This window comes from Phoxinus phoxinus (genome assembly GCF_949152265.1).
Source record: "Phoxinus phoxinus genome assembly, chromosome: 13".
Taxonomy (NCBI): Eukaryota; Metazoa; Chordata; class Actinopteri; order Cypriniformes; family Leuciscidae; genus Phoxinus; species Phoxinus phoxinus.
Window position 1 is genome coordinate 8039680 of NC_136888.1, and position 27403 is coordinate 8067082.

The window sequence follows — 27403 nt, forward strand, 5'->3', positions numbered from 1 at the left end:
ACATATTTTTGGCCAAAGAGTCCTCATCTTGATTTTTCTATACATACTCATTGACTCATTCTGATGCTTCATAAGCCATATATGGCCATATCTGAACTATTGAACTTATTTCCGGTTAAAGGGTCCTAAAAAGTTTTGTTTTTTTAAAATAGACTACTTTTGATGTAAAATCTGCCATACAGAGTCTTTAAACTCTGTATACAGAGGTCACTTTTTGACTTAGTGGACATATTCCTGGCCAAAGAGTACCTGAACATTAACTTGCTATTCATAAAGATTGACTTGTTGTGATGTTATATTAGCCATACAGAAGTTCATATTTGACTCAAGGAAAATATTTCTGGCCAAATAATCCTCAATCTTGAACTTTCCATACATAATCATAGACAACTTCTGATGCTTCATTAGCCATATTGAAGTCCATTTAGAAGTCTATACTTGACTGATTGAACTCATTTCTGGTCAAAATGTCCTTAATTGGTTTTAAACTATATAAACTTAGAGACTCATTTTGATGTTAAATCAGCCATTTAAAATTCCATATTTGACCTACTGAACATATTTCTGGCCAAATAATCCTCAATCTTGAACTTTCCATACATAATCATAGACAACTTTTGATGTTTCATTAGCCATATTGAAGTCTTTTTAGAAGTCCATATCTTGACTGATTTAACTTATGTCTGGTCAAAGGGTCCTTAATTGGTTTTAAACTATATAAACTTAGAGAATCCTTTTGATGTTAAATCAGCCATTTAGAATTCCATATTTGACCTACTGAAAATATTTCTGGCCAAAGAGTCCTCAATCTTGAAGTTTCTATACATACTGAAAGACTCCTACTGATGCTTCATAAGTCCAATAGATATACATATCAGGCCATTGAACTTATTTCTGGTCAAAGGGTCCTAATTGGTTTTAAACTATATAAACTTAGAGACTCCTGATGTTAAATCAGCCATTCAGAATTCCATATTTGACCTACTGAACATATTTTTGGCCAAAGAGTCCTCACCTTGATTTTTCAATACATACTCATTGACTCATTCTGATGCTTCATAAGCCATATATGGCCATATCTGACCTATTGAACTTATTTCCGGTTAAAGGGTCCTAAAAAGTTTTTTTTTTTTTTAAATAGACTACTTTTGATAAAAAATCTGCCATACAGAGTCTTTGAACTCTGTATACAGAGGTCACTTTTTGACTTAGTGGACATATTCCTGGCCAAAGAGTACCTGAACATTAACTTGCTATTCATAAAGATTGACTTGTTGTGATGTTATATTACCCATACAGAAGTCCATATTTGACACAATGAAAATATTTCTGGCCAAAAAATTCTGAATCTTGAACTATCCACATATACTCATAGACAACTTCTGATGCTTCATTACTCATATTGAAGTCCATTTATAAGTCCATATCTTGACTGATTGAACTTATTTCTGGTCAAAGGGTCCTTAATTGGTTTTAAACTATATAAATTTAGAGACTCCTGATGTTAAATCAGCCATTCAGAATTCCATATTTGACCTACTGAACATATTTTTGGCCAAAGAGTCCTCATCTTGATTTTTCGAGACATACTCATTGACTCATTCTGATGCTTCAGAAGCCATATATGGCCATAGCTGACCTATTGAACTTATTTCCGGTCACCTTCTATACATTCTCGTTAACACCTTCTGATATTACGTCAGCCATACAGAAGTCCATATTTGACCAAATAAACATATTTCTGGCCAAAGAGTCCTCAATCTTGAACTTTCTACACACTCACAATCTCTTTCTGATGCTTCATAAGCCATATATGGCCATATCTGACCTATTGAACTTATTTCCGGTCAAAGGGTCCTAAGTTTAAAAAAATGTTATAGACTACTTTTGATGAAAAATATTATGCGTGGTTAGTAAGTTTTGGGAAAAAATGTGTCACTGCAATGAGTCCATATAACTCATACTGAATAGTTTGGCACAATACTTTTGAGTTACCATTCTTGTAGGCTAGAATGTTTACTACAAAATGATGTGAAAATCATTCTGATCACTCTTTCACAAAACAACAATATAATGATTTAAACTTTGCAAGTCAGTTTTTGTGCCAGTACTGCTTTATGCGTAGGGGTGTTGATGTCCATGAATATGAATGAGGGGAGACAATAGACACTCCCCCAATGGCTAATGCCCCATCAAGGTGCTGTGAGGCAGAGAGGAGAATCTGAGAATGAGAGGACATTCAAAGGTTTTGTTTTTTAATCTGTTTTTATTGTAATTCCTCTATGTGGAGGAACTAAATGTTGTGCCTCACAAGACCACAGTGCTACCGTACATATATAAACATATAGTACCAGTCAAACGTTTGGACACATTACCATTTTTAGTATTTTTAATATTTTTGGAAGATGGCTGCATTTATTTGATAAAAAATACAGAAACAACAGTAATATTGTGAAATATTATTACAATTTAAAATAATGATTTTCTATTTTAATATACTTTAAAATATAATTTATTTCTTTGATCAAAGCTGAATTTTCAGCATCCTTACTCCAGTCTTCAGTGTCACATGATCCTTCAGAAATCATTCTAATATCATGATTTGATAATCAGGTATTATCAATGTTGGAAACCGTTGTGCTGCTTAATATTTTTTTATAACCTGTGATATTTTTTTCAGGATTCACTGATTAAAAAGAAAAGCATTTATTCAAAATAGAAATCTTTCCTAACAATATAACTTAACACATCCTTTAAAAAAAAAGAAAGAAAGGTAGTGTATACTGTTACAAACAGACTCATGGGCGAATGCGAGTCAACAGAGGTCACTTGCGGTCCAGTTTCCCGGGCAGGAATCACGCAGTCTGTGCAACCATGTCAACATCAGTCTCGGTTTTCCATGACAGGGTGGACTTGGACCTGTTGCTTGTTTGCCATGGCTCTCTTCGGGACCGGTGCTTGGACATGTTCATTGTCACATCTGTTGATAACACAATCAAAGAAACTGTATTATTATCGCTATCAATCACTATGGCCATGGATTAAGAAAAAGACAACCGATTTTGTAATTTCACACAAGAATAGGTAGGCCCTACTTGTATATTATGACGAGTATATTATGTATATTGTAAACACAATTACATTTCATCAGTAAAATATTACGTCTGTGCACTTACCATCATTCTCGATTGAGAACTGAACGACACCTGCGTGTCCCTCTGCTGAGCTGCAGAAGGAGAGTGTGATGCAAACACATTCCTAAAAAAATAAAAACAACTGTGTTAGCATACATTACCCAAAGATGGGCGATTAATGGGTATGGACGCACAATGCATGTAGTCTATATATCTGTTGATGGGCCATAGGACGGAGAAATATCTATTTATGGGCCATAGATCGCGAGCTGTTGATGGCCATTATCTGCGCACGCATTTAGAACATTTCAAACATTTACACCTGTATTCACAATCATCTGTGGCAATATTTTAGCGTGTGTCATAGGCTAACCAAAACCGAACATTTATAAATAAAAATATAATGTCTAGTAGGCTATTTAGACAGTATCACATTTTACCGGAGGCTGAAATATATTTGCACGAAATCATATTTACATCTAAGCAGATATTCGCAAAAGTCAGTATTTTTAGCATGATAATCAGTGTCATAAGCTAATCAAAACGGATTGAAATATAATACAAATAGAGAGTAATATCACATTGAAACACGACCATATACGAATGTTAGGAATATTGTAAGGCAATCTTTCCTGTAAGATGTCAAAAGCTAACCAAAATTACGCAAAATATAGTCTGAAAATTCACATGAGTTCTATATAATCAGAAAAGAATTATATAAACACTAAACAACTTACTCGAACTTGTATCCTCTGTGGGATCAATTCGCTCTTGAAAATGCAGCCGTTCTCCGTCTGAGATGCAACCGTTTCTCTGAGGAAAAGTGAATTCTTCCTCGCTGTCCATAATCATCTGAAGAGAGACTTTACCGGAGAAGCGTGCCATCCTCAAAACGCGATGAACTATCCGTGAATCTGACGAGAAACTGCGTGTATTCATCATGGCATTGATCGGAGGGCGTGTGCAATGCGTATAGATCACCTCAACTATTAGCATGTGAATAGCGCCGGGGGGCGTGGCGGCATCAGCTCATTAAAAATAATGAAGAGAGAACGAAAAACTGCGCCTCTCCTTGGTTTCAAACGGATTATATAAACTAAGAATATGTGTTTTTTAATATAAATTACTTCATTTAAAAGAAGAGAATTCTAGCTTCATAAAGACAAATGTCTCGTTCCTGAGTGACAAGTATTCGCTGAGTTACAGTTCATTTTCGGACGCGTTTCAGAATGGACTTCCCTGACAGAGAGAAGGCAGAACTCGCATCATGTTTATTTTTCTTTATTTGGCGAAAGACACAACACTTTGTTTTTATTGTGAGTATACACAAAAAAAATAGAAACTTAACTGGATCGAATGATGTAAAACACTTAAATGTAAGATCAAAACCAACAAAGTATTTTGAATCTCTTTTGCACTGATAAGAAAAAAAGCGAGCAGATCACGCCGGCGTGATTGCCGACCCCAGGGGGTTAATTGGTTTTAAACTATATAAACTTAGAGACTCCTTCTGATGTTAAATCAGCCATTCAGAATTCCATATTTGACCTACTGAACATATTTTTGGCCAAAGAGTCCTCATCTTGATTTTTCGAGACATACTCATTGACTCATTCTGATGCTTCATAAGCCATATATGGCCATATCTGACCTATTGAACTTATTTCCGGTTAAAGGGTCCTAAAAAGTTTTTTTTTTTTTTTAAATAGACTACTTTTGATAAAAAATCTGCCATACAGAGACTTTGAACTCTGTATACAGAGGTCACTTTTTGACTTAGTGGACATATTCCTGGCCAAAGAGTACCTGAACATTAACTTGCTATTCATAAAGATTGACTTGTTGTGATGTTATATTACCCATACAGAAGTCCATATTTGACACAAGGAAAATATTTCTGGCCAAAAAATTCTGAATCTTGAACTTTCCACATATACTCATAGACAACTTCTGATGCTTCATTAGTCATATTGAAGTCCATTTAGAAGTCCATATCTTGACTGATTGAACTTATTTCTGGTCAAAGGGTCCTTAATTGGTTTTAAACTATATAAACTTAGAGACTCCTTCTGATGTTAAATCAGCCATTCAGAATTCCATATTTGACCTACTGAACATATTTTTTGCCAAAGAGTCCTCATCTTGATTTTTCGAGACATACTCATTGACTCATTCTGATGCTTCATAAGCCATATATGGCCATATCTGACCTATTGAACTTATTTCCGGTCACTTTCTATACATTCTCGTTAACACCTTCTGATATTACGTCAGCCATACAAAAGTCCATATTTGACCAAATAAACATATTTCTGGCCAAAGTGTCCTCAATCTTGAACTTTCTACACACTCACAATCTCTTTCTGATGCTTCATAAGCCATATATGGCCATATCTGACCTATTGAACTTATTTCCGGTCAAAGGGCCCTAAGTTTTAAAAAACGTTATAGACTACTTTTGATGAAAAATTTGCCATACAGAGTCTTTGAACTCTGTATACAGAGGTCACTTTTTGACTTACTGGACTCTTCCTGGCCAAAGAGTACCTGAATGTTAACTTGCTATTCATAAAGATTGACTTGTTGTGATGTTATATTACCCATACAGAAGTCCATATTTGACACAAGGAAAATATTTCTGGCCAAAAAATTCTGAATCTTGAACTTTCCACATATACTCATAGACAACTTCTGATGCTTCATTAGTCATATTGAAGTCCATTTCTAAGTCCATATCTTGACTGATTGAACTTATTTCTGGTCAAAGGGTCCTTAATTGGGTTTTAAACTATATAAACTTAGAGACTCCTTCTGATGTTAAATCAGCCATTCAGAATTCCATATTTGACCTACTGAACATATTTTTGGCCAAAGAGTCCTCATCTTGATTTTTCGAGACATACTCATTGACTCATTCTGATGCTTCATAAGCCATATATGGCCATATCTGACCTATTGAACTTATTTCCGGTTAAAGGGTCCTAAAAAGTTTTTTTTTTTTTTAAATAGACTACTTTTGATAAAAAATCTGCCATACAGAGTCTTTGAACTCTGTATACAGAGGTCACTTTTTGACTTAGTGGACATATTCCTGGCCAAAGAGTACCTGAACATTAACTTGCTATTCATAAAGATTGACTTGTTGTGATGTTATATTACCCATACAGAAGTCCATATTTGACACAATGAAAATATTTCTGGCCAAAAAATTCTGAATCTTGAACTATCCACATACTCATAGACAACTTCTGATGCTTCATTACTCATATTGAAGTCCATTTATAAGTCCATATCTTGACTGATTGAACTTATTTCTGGTCAAAGGGTCCTTAATTGGTTTTAAACTATATAAATTTAGAGACTCCTGATGTTAAATCAGCCATTCAGAATTCCATATTTGACCTACTGAACATATTTTTGGCCAAAGAGTCCTCATCTTGATTTTTCGAGACATACTCATTGACTCATTCTGATGCTTCAGAAGCCATATATGGCCATAGCTGACCTATTGAACTTATTTCCGGTCACCTTCTATACATTCTCGTTAACACCTTCTGATATTACGTCAGCCATACAGAAGTCCATATTTGACCAAATAAACATATTTCTGGCCAAAGAGTCCTCAATCTTGAACTTTCTACACACTCACAATCTCTTTCTGATGCTTCATAAGCCATATATGGCCATATCTGACCTATTGAACTTATTTCCGGTCAAAGGGTCCTAAGTTTTAAAAAATGTTATAGACTACTTTTGATGAAAAATATTATGCGTGGTTAGTAAGTTTTGGGAAAAAATGTGTCACTGCAATGAGTCCATATAACTCATACTGAATAGTTTGGCACAATACTTTTGAGTTACCATTCTTGTAGGCTAGAATGTTTACTACAAAATTATGTGAAAATCATTCTGATCACTCTTTCACAAAACAACAATATAATGATTTAAACTTTGCAAGTCAGTTTTTGTGCCAGTACTGCTTTATGCGTAGGGGTGTTGATGTCCATGAATATGAATGAGGGGAGACAATAGACACTCCCCCAATGGCTAATGCCCCATCAAGGTGCTGTGAGGCAGAGAGGAGAATCTGAGAATGAGAGGACATTCAAAGGTTTTGTTTTTTAATCTGTTTTTATTGTAATTCCTCTATGTGGAGGAACTAAATGTTGTGCCTCACAAGACCACAGTGCTACCGTACATATATAAACATATAGTACCAGTCAAACGTTTGGACACATTACCATTTTTAGTATTTTTAATATTTTTGGAAGATGGCTGCATTTATTTGATAAAAAATACAGAAACAACAGTAATATTGTGAAATATTATTACAATTTAAAATAATGATTTTCTATTTTAATATACTTTAAAATATAATTTATTTCTTTGATCAAAGCTGAATTTTCAGCATCCTTACTCCAGTCTTCAGTGTCACATGATCCTTCAGAAATCATTCTAATATCATGATTTGATAATCAGGTATTATCAATGTTGGAAACCGTTGTGCTGCTTAATATTTTTTTATAACCTGTGATATTTTTTTCAGGATTCACTGATTAAAAAGAAAAGCATTTATTCAAAATAGAAATCTTTCCTAACAATATAACTTAACACATCCTTTAAAAAAAAAGAAAGAAAGGTAGTGTATACTGTTACAAACAGACTCATGGGCGAATGCGAGTCAACAGAGGTCACTTGCGGTCCAGTTTCCCGGGCAGGAATCACGCAGTCTGTGCAACCATGTCAACATCAGTCTCGGTTTTCCATGACAGGGTGGACTTGGACCTGTTGCTTGTTTGCCATGGCTCTCTTCGGGACCGGTGCTTGGACATGTTCATTGTCACATCTGTTGATAACACAATCAAAGAAACTGTATTATTATCGCTATCAATCACTATGGCCATGGATTAAGAAAAAGACAACCGATTTTGTAATTTCACACAAGAATAGGTAGGCCCTACTTGTATATTATGACGAGTATATTATGTATATTGTAAACACAATTACATTTCATCAGTAAAATATTACGTCTGTGCACTTACCATCATTCTCGATTGAGAACTGAACGACACCTGCGTGTCCCTCTGCTGAGCTGCAGAAGGAGAGTGTGATGCAAACACATTCCTAAAAAAATAAAAACAACTGTGTTAGCATACATTACCCAAAGATGGGCGATTAATGGGTATGGACGCACAATGCATGTAGTCTATATATCTGTTGATGGGCCATAGGACGGAGAAATATCTATTTATGGGCCATAGATCGCGAGCTGTTGATGGCCATTATCTGCGCACGCATTTAGAACATTTCAAACATTTACACCTGTATTCACAATCATCTGTGGCAATATTTTAGCGTGTGTCATAGGCTAACCAAAACCGAACATTTATAAATAAAAATATAATGTCTAGTAGGCTATTTAGACAGTATCACATTTTACCGGAGGCTGAAATATATTTGCACGAAATCATATTTACATCTAAGCAGATATTCGCAAAAGTCAGTATTTTTAGCATGATAATCAGTGTCATAAGCTAATCAAAACGGATTGAAATATAATACAAATAGAGAGTAATATCACATTGAAACACGACCATATACGAATGTTAGGAATATTGTAAGGCAATCTTTCCTGTAAGATGTCAAAAGCTAACCAAAATTACGCAAAATATAGTCTGAAAATTCACATGAGTTCTATATAATCAGAAAAGAATTATATAAACACTAAACAACTTACTCGAACTTGTATCCTCTGTGGGATCAATTCGCTCTTGAAAATGCAGCCGTTCTCCGTCTGAGATGCAACCGTTTCTCTGAGGAAAAGTGAATTCTTCCTCGCTGTCCATAATCATCTGAAGAGAGACTTTACCGGAGAAGCGTGCCATCCTCAAAACGCGATGAACTATCCGTGAATCTGACGAGAAACTGCGTGTATTCATCATGGCATTGATCGGAGGGCGTGTGCAATGCGTATAGATCACCTCAACTATTAGCATGTGAATAGCGCCGGGGGGCGTGGCGGCATCAGCTCATTAAAAATAATGAAGAGAGAACGAAAAACTGCGCCTCTCCTTGGTTTCAAACGGATTATATAAACTAAGAATATGTGTTTTTTAATATAAATTACTTCATTTAAAAGAAGAGAATTCTAGCTTCATAAAGACAAATGTCTCGTTCCTGAGTGACAAGTATTCGCTGAGTTACAGTTCATTTTCGGACGCGTTTCAGAATGGACTTCCCTGACAGAGAGAAGGCAGAACTCGCATCATGTTTATTTTTCTTTATTTGGCGAAAGACACAACACTTTGTTTTTATTGTGAGTATACACAAAAAAAATAGAAACTTAACTGGATCGAATGATGTAAAACACTTAAATGTAAGATCAAAACCAACAAAGTATTTTGAATCTCTTTTGCACTGATAAGAAAAAAAGCGAGCAGATCACGCCGGCGTGATTGCCGACCCCAGGGGGTTAATTGGTTTTAAACTATATAAACTTAGAGACTCCTTCTGATGTTAAATCAGCCATTCAGAATTCCATATTTGACCTACTGAACATATTTTTGGCCAAAGAGTCCTCATCTTGATTTTTCGAGACATACTCATTGACTCATTCTGATGCTTCATAAGCCATATATGGCCATATCTGACCTATTGAACTTATTTCCGGTTAAAGGGTCCTAAAAAGTTTTTTTTTTTTTTTTAATAGACTACTTTTGATAAAAAATCTGCCATACAGAGACTTTGAACTCTGTATACAGAGGTCACTTTTTGACTTAGTGGACATATTCCTGGCCAAAGAGTACCTGAACATTAACTTGCTATTCATAAAGATTGACTTGTTGTGATGTTATATTACCCATACATAAGTCCATATTTGACACAAGGAAAATATTTCTGGCCAAAAAATTCTGAATCTTGAACTTTCCACATATACTCATAGACAACTTCTGATGCTTCATTAGTCATATTGAAGTCCATTTAGAAGTCCATATCTTGACTGATTGAACTTATTTCTGGTCAAAGGGTCCTTAATTGGTTTTAAACTATATAAACTTAGAGACTCCTTCTGATGTTAAATCAGCCATTCAGAATTCCATATTTGACCTACTGAACATATTTTTTGCCAAAGAGTCCTCATCTTGATTTTTCGAGACATACTCATTGACTCATTCTGATGCTTCATAAGCCATATATGGCCATATCTGACCTATTGAACTTATTTCCGGTCACTTTCTATACATTCTCGTTAACACCTTCTGATATTACGTCAGCCATACAAAAGTCCATATTTGACCAAATAAACATATTTCTGGCCAAAGTGTCCTCAATCTTGAACTTTCTACACACTCACAATCTCTTTCTGATGCTTCATAAGCCATATATGGCCATATCTGACCTATTGAACTTATTTCCGGTCAAAGGGCCCTAAGTTTTAAAAAAAGTTATAGACTACTTTTGATGAAAAATTTGCCATACAGAGTCTTTGAACTCTGTATACAGAGGTCACTTTTTGACTTACTGGACTCTTCCTGGCCAAAGAGTACCTGAATGTTAACTTGCTATTCATAAAGATTGACTTGTTGTGATGTTATATTACCCATACAGAAGTCCATATTTGACACAAGGAAAATATTTCTGGCCAAAAAATTCTGAATCTTGAACTTTCCACATATACTCATAGACAACTTCTGATGCTTCATTAGTCATATTGAAGTCCATTTCTAAGTCCATATCTTGACTGATTGAACTTATTTCTGGTCAAAGGGTCCTTAATTGGGTTTTAAACTATATAAACTTAGAGACTCCTTCTGATGTTAAATCAGCCATTCAGAATTCCATATTTGACCTACTGAACATATTTTTGGCCAAAGAGTCCTCATCTTGATTTTTCGAGACATACTCATTGACTCATTCTGATGCTTCATAAGCCATATATGGCCATAGATGACCTATTGAACTTATTTCCGGTCACCTTCTATACATTCTCGTTAACACCTCGTTAATATCAGAATATTACGTCAGCCATACAGAAGTCCATATTTGACCAAATAAACATATTTCTGGCCAAAGAGTCCTCAATCTTGAACTTTCTACACACTCACAATCTCCTTCTGATGCTTCATAAGCCATATATGGCCATATCTGACCTATTGAACTTAATTCCGGTCAAAGGGTCCTAAGTTTTAAAAAAAGTTATAGACTACTTTTGATGAAAAATTTGCCATACAGAGTCTTTGAACTCTGTATACAGAGGTCACTTTTTGACTTACTGGACTCTTTCTGGCCAAAGAGTACCTGAACGTTAACTTGCTATTCATAAAGATTGACTTGTTGTGATGTTATATTACCCATACAGAAGTCCATATTTTTCACACAAAGAAAATATTTCTGGCCTAAAAATTCTGAATCTTGAACTTTCCACATATACTCATAGACAACTTCTGATGCTTCATTAGTCATATTGAAGTCCATTTATAAGTCCATATCTTGACTGATTGAACTTATTTCTGGTCAAAGGGTCCTTAATTGGGTTTTAAACTATATAAACTTGGAGACTCCTTCTGATGTTAAATCAACCATTCAGAATTCCATATTTGACCTACTAAACATATTTTTGGCCAAAGAGTCCTCATCTTGATTTATCGAGACATACTCATTGACTCATTCTGATGCTTCATAAGCCATATATGGCCATATCTGACCTATTGAACTTATTTCCGGTCACTTTCTATACATTCTCGTTAACACCTTCTGATATTACGTCAGCCATACAGAAGTCCATATTTGACCAAATAAACATATTTCTGGCCAAAGAGTCCTCAATCTTGAATTTTCTACACACTCACAATCTCCTTCTGATGCTTCATAAGCCATATATGGCCATATCTGACCTATTGAACTTAATTCCGGTCAAAGGGTCCTAAGTTTTAAAAAAAGTTATAGACTACATTTGATGAAAAATTTGCCATACAGAGTCTTTGAACTCTGTATACAGAGGTCACTTTTTGACTTACTGGACTCTTCCTGACCAAAGAGTACCTGAACGTTAACTTGCTATTCATAAAGATTGACTTGTTGTGATGTTATATTACCCATACAGAAGTCCATATTTGACACAAGGAAAATATTTCTGGCCTAAAAATTCTGAATCTTGAACTTTCCACATATACTCATAGACAACTTCTGATGCTTCATTAGTCATACTGAAGTCCATTTATAAGTCCATATCTTGACTGATTGAATTTATTTCTGGTCAAAGGGTCCTTAATTGGGTTTTAAACTATATAAACATAGAGACTCCTTCTGATGTTAAATCAACCATTCAGAATTCCATATTTGACCTACTGAACATATTTTTGGCCAAAGAGTCCTCATCTTGATTTTTCTATACATACTCATTGACTCATTCTGATGCTTCATAAGCCATATATGGCCATATCTGAACTATTGAACTTATTTCCGGTTAAAGGGTCCTAAAAAGTTTTGTTTTTTTAAAATAGACTACTTTTGATGTAAAATCTGCCATACAGAGTCTTTAAACTCTGTATACAGAGGTCACTTTTTGACTTAGTGGACATATTCCTGGCCAAAGAGTACCTGAACATTAACTTGCTATTCATAAAGATTGACTTGTTGTGATGTTATATTAGCCATACAGAAGTTCATATTTGACTCAAGGAAAATATTTCTGGCCAAATAATCCTCAATCTTGAACTTTCCATACATAATCATAGACAACTTCTGATGCTTCATTAGCCATATTGAAGTCCATTTAGAAGTCTATACTTGACTGATTGAACTTATTTCTGGTCAAAATGTCCTTAATTGGTTTTAAACTATATAAACTTAGAGACTCCTTTTGATGTTAAATCAGCCATTTAGAATTCCATATTTGACCTACTGAACATATTTCTGGCCAAATAATCCTCAATCTTGAACTTTCCATACATAATCATAGACAACTTTTGATGTTTCATTAGCCATATTGAAGTCTTTTTAGAAGTCCATATCTTGACTGATTGAACTCATGTCTGGTCAAAGGGTCCTTAATTGGTTTTAAACTATATAAACTTAGAGAATCCTTTTGATGTTAAATCAGCCATTTAGAATTCCATATTTGACCTACTGAAAATATTTCTGGCCAAAGAGTCCTCAATCTTGAAGTTTCTATACATACTGAAAGACTCCTACTGATGCTTCATAAGTCCAATAGATATACATATCAGGCCATTGAACTTATTTCTGGTCAAAGGGTCCTAATTGGTTTTAAACTATATAAACTTAGAGACTCCTGATGTTAAATCAGCCATTCAGAATTCCATATTTGACCTACTGAACATATTTTTGGCCAAAGAGTCCTCATCTTGATTTTTCGAGACATACTCATTGACTCATTCTGATGCTTCATAAGCCATATATGGCCATAGATGACCTATTGAACTTATTTCCGGTCACCTTCTATACATTCTCGTTAACACCTCGTTAATATCAGAATATTACGTCAGCCATACAGAAGTCCATATTTGACCAAATAAACATATTTCTGGCCAAAGAGTCCTCAATCTTGAACTTTCTACACACTCACAATCTCCTTCTGATGCTTCATAAGCCATATATGGCCATATCTGACCTATTGAACTTAATTCCGGTCAAAGGGTCCTAAGTTTTAAAAAAAGTTATAGACTACTTTTGATGAAAAATTTGCCATACAGAGTCTTTGAACTCTGTATACAGAGGTCACTTTTTGACTTACTGGACTCTTTCTGGCCAAAGAGTACCTGAACGTTAACTTGCTATTCATAAAGATTGACTTGTTGTGATGTTATATTACCCATACAGAAGTCCATATTTTTCACACAAAGAAAATATTTCTGGCCTAAAAATTCTGAATCTTGAACTTTCCACATATACTCATAGACAACTTCTGATGCTTCATTAGTCATATTGAAGTCCATTTATAAGTCCATATCTTGACTGATTGAACTTATTTCTGGTCAAAGGGTCCTTAATTGGGTTTTAAACTATATAAACTTGGAGACTCCTTCTGATGTTAAATCAACCATTCAGAATTCCATATTTGACCTACTGAACATATTTTTGGCCAAAGAGTCCTCATCTTGATTTATCGAGACATACTCATTGACTCATTCTGATGCTTCATAAGCCATATATGGCCATATCTGACCTATTGAACTTATTTCCGGTCACTTTCTATACATTCTCGTTAACACCTTCTGATATTACGTCAGCCATACAGAAGTCCATATTTGACCAAATAAACATATTTCTGGCCAAAGAGTCCTCAATCTTGAATTTTCTACACACTCACAATCTCCTTCTGATGCTTCATAAGCCATATATGGCCATATCTGACCTATTGAACTTAATTCCGGTCAAAGGGTCCTAAGTTTTAAAAAAAGTTATAGACTACATTTGATGAAAAATTTGCCATACAGAGTCTTTGAACTCTGTATACAGAGGTCACTTTTTGACTTACTGGACTCTTCCTGACCAAAGAGTACCTGAACGTTAACTTGCTATTCATAAAGATTGACTTGTTGTGATGTTATATTACCCATACAGAAGTCCATATTTGACACAAGGAAAATATTTCTGGCCTAAAAATTCTGAATCTTGAACTTTCCACATATACTCATAGACAACTTCTGATGCTTCATTAGTCATACTGAAGTCCATTTATAAGTCCATATCTTGACTGATTGAATTTATTTCTGGTCAAAGGGTCCTTAATTGGGTTTTAAACTATATAAACATAGAGACTCCTTCTGATGTTAAATCAACCATTCAGAATTCCATATTTGACCTACTGAACATATTTTTGGCCAAAGAGTCCTCATCTTGATTTTTCTATACATACTCATTGACTCATTCTGATGCTTCATAAGCCATATATGGCCATATCTGAACTATTGAACTTATTTCCGGTTAAAGGGTCCTAAAAAGTTTTGTTTTTTTAAAATAGACTACTTTTGATGTAAAATCTGCCATACAGAGTCTTTAAACTCTGTATACAGAGGTCACTTTTTGACTTAGTGGACATATTCCTGGCCAAAGAGTACCTGAACATTAACTTGCTATTCATAAAGATTGACTTGTTGTGATGTTATATTAGCCATACAGAAGTTCATATTTGACTCAAGGAAAATATTTCTGGCCAAATAATCCTCAATCTTGAACTTTCCATACATAATCATAGACAACTTCTGATGCTTCATTAGCCATATTGAAGTCCATTTAGAAGTCTATACTTGACTGATTGAACTTATTTCTGGTCAAAATGTCCTTAATTGGTTTTAAACTATATAAACTTAGAGACTCCTTTTGATGTTAAATCAGCCATTTAGAATTCCATATTTGACCTACTGAACATATTTCTGGCCAAATAATCCTCAATCTTGAACTTTCCATACATAATCATAGACAACTTTTGATGTTTCATTAGCCATATTGAAGTCTTTTTAGAAGTCCATATCTTGACTGATTGAACTCATGTCTGGTCAAAGGGTCCTTAATTGGTTTTAAACTATATAAACTTAGAGAATCCTTTTGATGTTAAATCAGCCATTTAGAATTCCATATTTGACCTACTGAAAATATTTCTGGCCAAAGAGTCCTCAATCTTGAAGTTTCTATACATACTGAAAGACTCCTACTGATGCTTCATAAGTCCAATAGATATACATATCAGGCCATTGAACTTATTTCTGGTCAAAGGGTCCTAATTGGTTTTAAACTATATAAACTTAGAGACTCCTGATGTTAAATCAGCCATTCAGAATTCCATATTTGACCTACTGAACATATTTTTGGCCAAAGAGTCCTCATCTTGATTTTTCGAGACATAATCATTGACTCATTCTGATGCTTCATAAGCCATATATGGCCATAGCTGACCTATTGAACTTATTTCCGGTCACCTTCTATACATTCTCGTTAACACCTTCTGATATTACGTCAGCCATACAAAAGTCCATATTTGACCAAATAAACATATTTCTGGCCAAAGTGTCCTCAATCTTGAACTTTCTACACACTCACAATCTCTTTCTGATGCTTCATAAGCCATATATGGCCATATCTGACCTATTGAACTTATTTCCGGTGAAAGGGTCCTAAGTTTTAAAAAATGTTATAGACTACTTTTGATGAAAAATTTGCCATACAGAGTCTTTGAACTCTGTATACAGAGGTCACTTTTTGACTTACTGGACTCTTCCTGGCCAACGAGTACCTGAACGTTAACTTGCTATTCATAAAGATTGACTTGTTGTGATGTTATATTACCCATACAGAAGTCCATATTTGACACAAGGAAAATATTTCTGGCCAAAAAATTCTGAATCTTGAACTTTCCACATATACTCATAGACAACTTCTGATGCTTCATTAGTCATATTGAAGTCCATTTATAAGTCCATATCTTGACTGATTGAACTTATTTCTGGTCAAAGGGTCCTTAATTGGTTTTAAACTATATAAACTTAGAGACTCCTTCTGATGTTAAATCAGCCATTCAGAATTCCATATTTGACCTACTGAACATATTTTTGGCCAAAGAGTCCTCATCTTGATTTTTCGAGACATACTCATTGACTCATTCTGATGCTTCATAAGCCATATATGGCCATATCTGACCTATTGAACTTATTTCCGGTTAAAGGGTCCTAAAAAGTTTTTTTTTTTTTTAAATAGACTACTTTTGATAAAAAATCTGCCATACAGAGACTTTGAACTCTGTTTACAGAGGTCACTTTTTGACTTAGTGGACATATTCCTGGCCAAAGAGTACCTGAACATTAACTTGCTATTCATAAAGATTGACTTGTTGTGATGTTATATTACCCATACAGAAGTCCATATTTGACACAAGGAAAATATTTCTGGCCAAAAAATTCTGAATCTTGAACTTTCCACATATACTCATAAACAACTTCTGATGCTTCATTAGTCATATTGAAGTCCATTTATAAGTCCATATCTTGACTGATTGAACTTATTTCTGGTCAAAGGGTCCTTAATTGGGTTTTAAACTATATAAACTTAGAGACTCCTTCTGATGTTAAATCAGCCATTCAGAATTCCATATTTGACCTACTGAACATATTTTTGGCCAAAGAGTCCTCATCTTGATTTTTCGAGACATACTCATTGACTCATTCTGATGCTTCATAAGCCAAATATGGCCATATCTGACCTATTGAACTTATTTCCGGTTAAAGGGTCCTAAAAAGTTTTTTTTTTTTTTTAAATAGACTACTTTTGATAAAAAATCTGCCATACAGAGTCTTTGAACTCTGTATACAGAGGTCACTTTTTGACTTAGTGGACATATTCCTGGCCAAAGAGTACCTGAACATTAACTTGCTATTCATAAAGATTGACTTGTTGTGATGTTATATTACCCATACAGAAGTCCATATTTGACACAATGAAAATATTTCTGGCCGAAAAATTCTGAATCTTGAACTATCCACATATACTCATAGACAACTTCTGATGCTTCATTACTCATATTGAAGTCCATTTATAAGTCCATATCTTGACTGATTGAACTTATTTCTGGTCAAAGGGTCCTTAATTGGTTTTAAACTATATAAATTTAGAGACTCCTGATGTTAAATCAGCCATTCAGAATTCCATATTTGACCTACTGAACATATTTTTGGCCAAAGAGTCCTCATCTTGATTTTTCGAGACATACTCATTGACTCATTCTGATGCTTCATAAGCCATATATGGCCATAGCTGACCTATTGAACTTATTTCCGGTCACCTTCTATACATTCTCGTTAACACCTTCTGATATTACGTCAGCCATACAAAAGTCCATATTTGACCAAATAAACATATTTCTGGCCAAAGTGTCCTCAATCTTGAACTTTCTACACACTCACAATCTCTTTCTGATGCTTCATAAGCCATATATGGCCATATCTGACCTATTGAACTTATTTCCGGTCAAAGGGTCCTAAGTTTTAAAAAATGTTATAGACTACTTTTGATGAAAAATTTGCCATACAGAGTCTTTGAACTCTGTATACAGAGGTCACTTTTTGACTTACTGGACTCTTCCTGGCCAACGAGTACCTGAACGTTAACTTGCTATTCATAAAGATTGACTTGTTGTGATGTTATATTACCCATACAGAAGTCCATATTTGACACAAGGAAAATATTTCTGGCCAAAAAATTCTGAATCTTGAACTTTCCACATATACTCATAGACAACTTCTGATGCTTCATTAGTCATATTGAAGTCCATTTATAAGTCCATATCTTGACTGATTGAACTTATTTCTGGTCAAAGGGTCCTTAATTGGTTTTAAACTATATAAACTTAGAGACTCCTTCTGATGTTAAATCAGCCATTCAGAATTCCATATTTGACCTACTGAACATATTTTTGGCCAAAGAGTCCTCATCTTGATTTTTCGAGACATACTCATTGACTCATTCTGATGCTTCATAAGCCATATATGGCCATATCTGACCTATTGAACTTATTTCCGGTTAAAGGGTCCTAAAAAGTTTTTTTTTTTTTTTAAATAGACTACTTTTGATAAAAAATCTGCCATACAGAGTCTTTGAACTCTGTATACAGAGGTCACTTTTTGACTTAGTGGACATATTCCTGGCCAAAGAGTACCTGAACATTAACTTGCTATTCATAAAGATTGACTTGTTGTGATGTTATATTACCCATACAGAAGTCCATATTTGACACAAGGAAAATATTTCTGGCCTAAAAATTCTGAATCTTGAACTTTCCACATATACTCATAGACAACTTCTGATGCTTCATTAGTCATATTGAAGTCCATTTAGAAGTCCATATCTTGACTGATTGAACTTATTTCTGGTCAAAGGGTCCTTAATTGGTTTTAAACTATATAAACTTAGAGACTCCTTCTGATGTTAAATCAGCCATTCAGAATTCCATATTTTACCTACTGAACACATTTTTGGCCAAAGAGTCCTCATCTTGATTTTTCGAGACATACTCATTGACTCATTCTGATGCTTCATAAGCCATATATGGCCATATCTGACCTATTGAACTTATTTCCGGTTAAAGGGTCCTAAAACGTTTTTTTTTTTTTTTTAAATAGACTACTTTTGATAAAAAATCTGCCATACAGAGTCTTTGAACTCTGTATACAGAGGTCACTTTTTGACTTAGTGGACATATTCCTGGCCAAAGAGTACCTGAACATTAACTTGCTATTCATAAAGATTGACTTGTTGTGATGTTATATTACCCATACAGAAGTCCATATTTGACACAATGAAAATATTTCTGGCCTAAAAATTCTGAATCTTGAACTTTCCACATATACTCATAGAACCCTTCTGATGCTTCATTACTCATATTGAAGTCCATTTATAAGTCCATATCTTGACTGATTGAACTTATTTCTGGTCAAAGGGTCCTTAATTGGTTTTAAACTATATAAATTTAGAGACTCCTGATGTTAAATCAGCCATTCAGAATTCCATATTTGACCTACTGAACATATTTTTGGCCAAAGAGTCCTCATCTTGATTTTTCGAGACATACACATTGACTCATTCTGATGCTTCATAAGCCATATATGGCCATAGCTGACCTATTGAACTTATTTCCGGTCACCTTCTATACATTCTCGTTAACACCTTCTGATATTACGTCAGCCATACAGAAGTCCATATTTGACCAAATAAACATATTTCTGGCCAAAGAGTCCTCAATCTTGAACTTTCTACACACTCACAATCTCCTTCTGATGCTTCATAAGCCATATATGGCCATATCTGACCTATTGAACTTATTTCCGGTCAAAGGGTCCTAAGTTTTAAAAAAAGTTATAGACTACTTTTGATGAAAAATTTGCCATACAGAGTCTTTGAACTCTGTATACAGAGGTCACTTTTTGACTTACTGGACTCTTCCTGGCCAAAGAGTACCTGAACGTTAGCTTGCTATTCATAAAGATTGACTAGTTGTGATGTTATATTACCCATACAGAAGTCCATATTTGACACAAGGAAAATATTTCTGGCCAAAAAATTCTGAATCTTGAACTTTCCACATATACTCATAGAACCCTTCTGATGCTTCATTAGTCATATTGAAGTCCATTTATAAGTCCATATCTTGACTGATTGAACTTATTTCTGGTCAAAGGGTCCTTAATTGGGTTTTAAACTATATAAACTTAGAGACTCCTTCTGATGTTAAATCAACCATTCAGAATTCCATATTTGACCTACTGAACATATTTTTGGCCAAAGAGTCCTCATCTTGATTTATCGAGACATACTCATTGACTCATTCTGATGCTTCATAAGCCATATATGGCCATATCTGACCTATTGAACTTATTTCCGGTCACTTTCTATACATTCTCGTTAACACCTTCTGATATTACGTCAGCCATACAGAAGTCCATATTTGACCAAATAAACATATTTCTGGCCAAAGAGTCCTCAATCTTGAATTTTCTACACACTCACAATCTCCTTCTGATGCTTCATAAGCCATATATGGCCATATCTGACCTATTGAACTTAATTCCGGTCAAAGGGTCCTAAGTTTAAAAAAAAGTTATAGACTACTTTTGATGAAAAATTTGCCATACAGAGTCTTTGAACTCTGTATACAGAGGTCACTTTTTGACTTACTGGACTCTTCCTGGCCAAAGAGTACCTGAACGTTAACTTGCTATTCATAAAGATTGACTTGTTGTGATGTTATATTACCCATACAGAAGTCCATATTTGACACAAGGAAAATATTTCTGGCCTAAAAATTCTGAATCTTGAACTTTCCACATATACTCATAGACAACTTCTGATGCTTCATTAGTCATATTGAAGTCCATTTATAAGTCCATATCTTGACTGATTGAACTTATTTCTGGTCAAAGGGTCCTTAATTGGGTTTTAAACTATATAAACTTAGAGACTCCTTCTGATGTTAAATCAACCATTCAGAATCCCATATTTGACCTACTGAACATATTTTTGGCCAAAGAGTCCTCATCTTGATTTATCGAGACATACTCATTGACTCATTCTGATGCTTCATAAGCCATATATGGCCATATCTGACCTATTGAACTTATTTCCGGTCACTTTCTATACATTCTCGTTAACACCTTCTGATATTACGTCAGCCATACAGAAGTCCATATTTGACCAAATAAACATATTTCTGGCCAAAGAGTCCTCAATCTTGAATTTTCTACACACTCACAATCTCCTTCTGATGCTTCATAAGCCATATATGGCCATATCTGACCTATTGAACTTAATTCCGGTCAAAGGGTCCTAAGTTTTAAAAAAAGTTATAGACTACTTTTGATGAAAAATTTGCCATACAGAGTCTTTGAACTCTGTATACAGAGGTCACTTTTTGACTTACTGGACTCTTCCTGACCAAAGAGTACCTGAACGTTAACTTGCTATTCATAAAGATTGACTTGTTGTGATGTTATATTACCCATACAGAAGTCCATATTTGACACAAGGAAAATATTTCTGGCCTAAAAATTCTGAATCTTGAACTTTCCACATATACTCATAGACAACTTCTGATGCTTCATTAGTCATACTGAAGTCCATTTATAAGTCCATATCTTGACTGATTGAACTTATTTCTGGTCAAAGGGTCCTTAATTGGGTTTTAAACTATATAAACATAGAGACTCCTTCTGATGTTAAATCAACCATTCAGAATTCCATATTTGACCTACTGAACATATTTTTGGCCAAAGAGTCCGCATCTTGATTTTTCTATACATACTCATTGACTCATTCTGATGCTTCATAAGCCATATATGGCCATATCTGACCTATTGAACTTATTTCCGGTTATAGGGTCCTAAAAAGTTTTTTTTTTTTTTTAAATAGACTACTTTTGATGTAAAATCTGCCATACAGAGTCTTTGAACTCTGTATACAGAGGTCACTTTTTGACTTAGTGGACATATTCCTGGCCAAAGAGTACCTGAACATTAACTTGCTATTCATAAAGATTGACTTGTTGTGATGTTATATTAGCCATACAGAAGTTCATATTTGACTCAAGGAAAATATTTCTGGCCAAATAATCCTCAATCTTGAACTTTCCATACATAATCATAGACAACTTCTGATGCTTCATTAGCCATATTGAAGTCCATTTAGAAGTCTATACTTGACTGATTGAACTTATTTCTGGTCAAAATGTCCTTAATTGGTTTTAAACTATATAAACTTAGAGAATCCTTTTGATGTTAAATCAGCCATTTAGAATTCCATATTTGACCTACTGAACATATTTCTGGCCAAATAATCCTCAATCTTGAACTTTCCATACATAATCATAGACAACTTTTGATGTTTCATTAGCCATATTGAAGTCTTTTTAGAAGTCCATATCTTGACTGATTGAACTCATGTCTGGTCAAAGGGTCCTTAATTGGTTTTAAACTATATAAACTTAGAGAATCCTTTTGATGTTAAATCAGCCATTCAGAATTCCATATTTGACCTACTGAACATATTTTTGGCCAAAGAGTCCTCATCTTGATTTTTCGAGACATACTCATTGACTCATTCTGATGCTTCATAAGCCATATATGGCCATAGCTGACCTATTGAACTTATTTCCGGTCACCTTCTATACATTCTCGTTAACACCTTATGATATTACGTCAGCCATACAAAAGTCTATATTTGACCAAATAAACATATTTCTGGCCAAAGTGTCCTCAATCTTGAACTTTCTACACACTCACAATCTCTTTCTGATGCTTCATAAGCCATATATGGCCATATCTGACCTATTGAACTTATTTCCGGTCACTTTCTATACATTCTCGTTAACACCTTCTGATATTACGTCAGCCATACAGAAGTCCATATTTGACCAAATAAACATATTTCTGGCCAAAGAGTCCTCAATCTTGAATTTTCTACACACTCACAATCTCCTTCTGATGCTTCATAAGCCATATCTGACCTATTGAACTTAATTCCGGTCAAAGGGTCCTAAGTTTAAAAAAAAGTTATAGACTACTTTTGATGAAAAATTTGCCATACAGAGTCTTTGAACTCTGTATACAGAGCTCACTTTTTGACTTACTGGACTCTTCCTGGCCAAAGAGTACCTGAACGTTAACTTGCTATTCATAAAGATTGACTTGTTGTGATGTTATATTACCCATACAGAAGTCCATATTTGACACAAGGAAAATATTTCTGGCCTAAAAATTCTGGATCTTGAACTTTCCACATATACTCATAGACAACTTCTGATGCTTCATTAGTCATATTGAAGTCCATTTATAAGTCCTTATCTTGACTGATTGAACTTATTTCTGGTCAAAGGGTCCTTAATTGGGTTTTAAACTATATAAACTTAGAGACTCCTTCTGATGTTAAATCAACCATTCAGAATTCCATAATTGACCTACTGAACATATTTTTGGCCAAAGAGTCCTCATCTTGATTTATCGAGACATACTCATTGACTCAATCTGAAGCTTTATGAGCCATATATGGCCATAGCTGACCTATTGAATTTATTTCCGGTCACCTTCTATACATTCTCGTTAACACCTTATGATATTACGTCAGCCATACATAAGTCCATATTTGACCAAATAAACATATTTCTGGCCAAAGAGTCCTCAATCTTGATTTTTCTACACACTCACAATCTCCTTCTGATGCTTCATAAGCCATATATGGCCATATCTGACCTATTGAACTTAATTCCGGTCAAAGGGTCCTAAGTTTTAAAAAAAGTTATAGACTACTTTTGATGAAAAATTTGCCATACAGAGTCTTTGAACTCTGTATACAGAGGGCACTTTTTGACTTACTGGACTCTTCCTGGCCAAAGAGTACCTGAACGTTAACTTGCTATTCATAAAGATTGACTTGTTGTGATGTTATATTACCCATACAGAAGTCCATATTTGACACAAGGAAAATATTTCTGGCCTAAAAATTCTGAATCTTGAACTTTCCACAAATACTCATAGACAACTTCTGATGCTTCATTAGCCATATTGAAGTCCATTTAGAAGTCTATACTTGACTGATTGAACTTATGTCTGGTCAAAGGGTCCTTAATTGGTTTTAAACTATATAAACTTAGAGAATCCTTTTGATGTTAAATCAGCCATTTAGAATTCCATATTTGACCTACTGAAAATATTTCTGGCCAAAGAGTCCTCAATCTTGAAGTTTCTATAAATACTGAAAGACTCCTACTGATGCTTCATAAGTCCAATAGATATACATATCAGGCCATTGAACTTATTTCTGGTCAAAGGGTCCTAATTGGTTTTAAACAATATAAACTTAGAGACTCCTGATGTTAAATCAGCCATTCAGAATTCCATATTTGACCTACTGAACATATTTTTGGCCGAGTCCTCATCTTGATTTTTCGATACATACTCATTGACTCATTCTGATGCTTCATAAGCCATATATGGCCATATCTGACCTATTGAACTTATTTCTGGTCAAAGGGTCCTTATTGTTTTTAAACTATATAAACTTAGAGACTCCTGATGTTAAATCAGCCATTCAGAATTCCATATTTGACCTACTGAACATATTTTAGGCCAAAAAGTCCTCAATCTTGAACTTTCTAGACATACTCATAATCTCCTTCTGATGCTTCATACGCCATATATGGCCATATCTGACCCATATTGAACTTAAAAGTTCAACAGGTCTGATAAAAAAGTTCCTAAAAAGTTTTTAAAAAAGTTCCTAAAAAGTTTTTAAAAAAGTTATAGGCTACTTTTAATGAAAAATAAACAGATGTCATATTTTGACCTACTGGACATATTCCTGGCCAAAGAGTACCTGAACATTACCATGCTATTCATAAAGATTGACTTGTGATTCATACAGAGGTCCATATTTGACCCAAGGAAAATATTTCTGGCCAAATAATCCTCAATCTTGATCTTTCCATACATAATCATAGACAACTTCTGATGCTTCTTTAGCCATATTGAAGTCTATTTAGAAGTCCATATCTTGACTGATTGAACTTATTTCTGGTCAAAGGGTCCTAATTGGTTTTAAACTATATAAACTTAGAGAATACTTTTGATGTTAAATCGGCCATTTAGAATTCCATATTTGACCTACTGAACATATTTCTGGCCAAATAATCCTCAATCTTGAACTTTCCATACATAATCATAGACAACTTCTGATGCTTCATTAGCCATATTGAAGTCTATTTAGAAGTCCATATCTTGACTGATTGAACTTATTTCTGGTCAAAGGGTCCTTAATTGGTTTTAAACTATATAAACTTAGAGAATCCTTTTGATGTTAAATCAGCCATTTAGAATTCCATATTTGACCTACTGAACATATTTCTGGCCAAAGAGTCCTCAATCTTGAAGTTTCTATACATACTGAAAGACTCCTACTGATGCTTCATAAGTCCAATAGATATACATATCAGGCCATTGAACTTATTTCGGTCAAAGGGTCCTTAACTTTGATGTTAAATCAGCCATTCAGAATTCCATATTTGACCTACTGAACATATTTGGCAAAAGAATCCTCAATCTTGAACTTTCTAGACATACTCATAATCTCCTTCTGATGCTTCATACGCCATATAAGCCCATATCTGACCCATATTGAACTTCAAAGTTCAATAGGTCTGATAAAAAAAGTTCCTAAAAAGTTTTTAAAAAAGTCTTTAATGCACAACGCTTTAACATATGTGCAAAACAATGCAACAGCAGATTGCATTGCAAATATCTTCAATGCATTGTTGAATGAGTTAGTACTTGAATGCATTGCAAGGCAATAAAGTGCATGATACTTTTATTGTTATTCTTTAATGCACTACGCTTTAACGTATGTACAAAGCGATGCAACAGCAGATTGCATTGCAAATATCTTCAATGCACTGTTGAATGAGTTAGTTCTTGAATGCATTGTAATGCAACAAAGTGCATGTTACTTTTATTGTTATTCTTTAATGCACAACGCTTTAACATATGTTCAAAGCGATGCAACAGCAGAGCGCATTGCAAATATCTTCAATGCATTGTTGAATGAGTTAGTTCTGGAATGCATTGCAAGGCAACAAAGTGCATGATACTTTTAGTGTTATTCTTTAATGCACTACGCTTTAACGTATGTACAAAGCGATGCAACAGCAGATTGCATTGCAAATATCTTTATTGCACTGTTGAATGAGTTAGTTCTTGAATGCATTGCAAGGCAACAAAGTGCATGATACTTTTATTGTTATTCTTCAATGCACAGCGCTTAATCATATGTGCAAAGCGATGCAACAGCAGATTGCATTGCAAATATCATTAATGCACTGTTGAATGAGTTAGTTATTGAATGCATTGCAAGGCAACAAAGTGCATGATACTTTTATTGTTATTCTTCAATGCACAACGCTTTAACGTAGGTACAAAACGATGCAACAGCAGATTGCAGTGCAAATATCTTCAATGCACTGTTAAATGAGTTAGTTCTGAATGCATTTTCAAGGCAACAAAGTGCATGATACTTTTATTGTTATACTTCAATGCACACCGCTTGAGCGTATAAGAAAGCGATGCAACAGCAGATTGCATTGCAAATATCTTCGATGCACTGTTGAATGAGTTAGTTCTTGAATGCATTTGCAAGGAAACAGTGCATGATATTTTTATTGTTATTGTTCAATGCACAACGCTTGAGCTTATAAGCAAACGATGCAACAGCATATTGCATTGCAAATATCTTCAGTGCACTTTGGCCTGAGTTAGTTCTTGAATGCATTGTAATGCAACAAAGTGCATGTTACTTTTATTGTTGTTCTTTAATGCACAACGCTTTAACGTATGTGCAAAGCAATGCAACAGCAGATTGCATTGCAAATATCTTCAATGCACTGTTGAATGAATTATTTCTTGAATGCATTGCAAGTCAACAAAGTGCATGATACTTTTATTGTTATTTGTTAATGCACAACGCTTTAACGTATGTGCAAAGCGATGCAACAACAGATTACATTGCAAATATCTTCAGTGCACTTTGGCCTGAGTTAGTTCTTGAATGCATTGCAAGGCAACAACGTGCATGATACTTTTATTGTTATTCTTTAATGCACTACGCCTTAACGTATATACAATGCAATGCAACAGCAGATTGCATTGCAAATATCTTTATTGCACTGTTGAATGTGTTAGTTCTTGAATGCATTGCAAGGATACAAAGTGCATGATACTTTT

General features: G+C 34.5%; 2 long non-coding RNA genes across 2 annotated transcripts; both read right to left on the minus strand.

The window, feature by feature from the left end:
- Window positions 1-2412: 2412 nt before the first annotated feature.
- LOC307009332 lies at window positions 2413-4066 on the minus strand. The gene is made up of 3 exons (XR_013799990.1): window positions 3872-4066; window positions 3177-3258; window positions 2413-2980 (listed from the first exon to the last, which is right to left on the minus strand). It is a non-coding gene; the product is annotated as an uncharacterized lncRNA (long non-coding RNA).
- A 3346-nt stretch (window positions 4067-7412) lies between these two features.
- On the minus strand, window positions 7413-9066 carry LOC307009288. The gene is made up of 3 exons (XR_013799981.1): window positions 8872-9066; window positions 8177-8258; window positions 7413-7980 (listed from the first exon to the last, which is right to left on the minus strand). It is a non-coding gene; the product is annotated as an uncharacterized lncRNA (long non-coding RNA).
- Between the last annotated feature and the right edge of the window lie 18337 nt (window positions 9067-27403).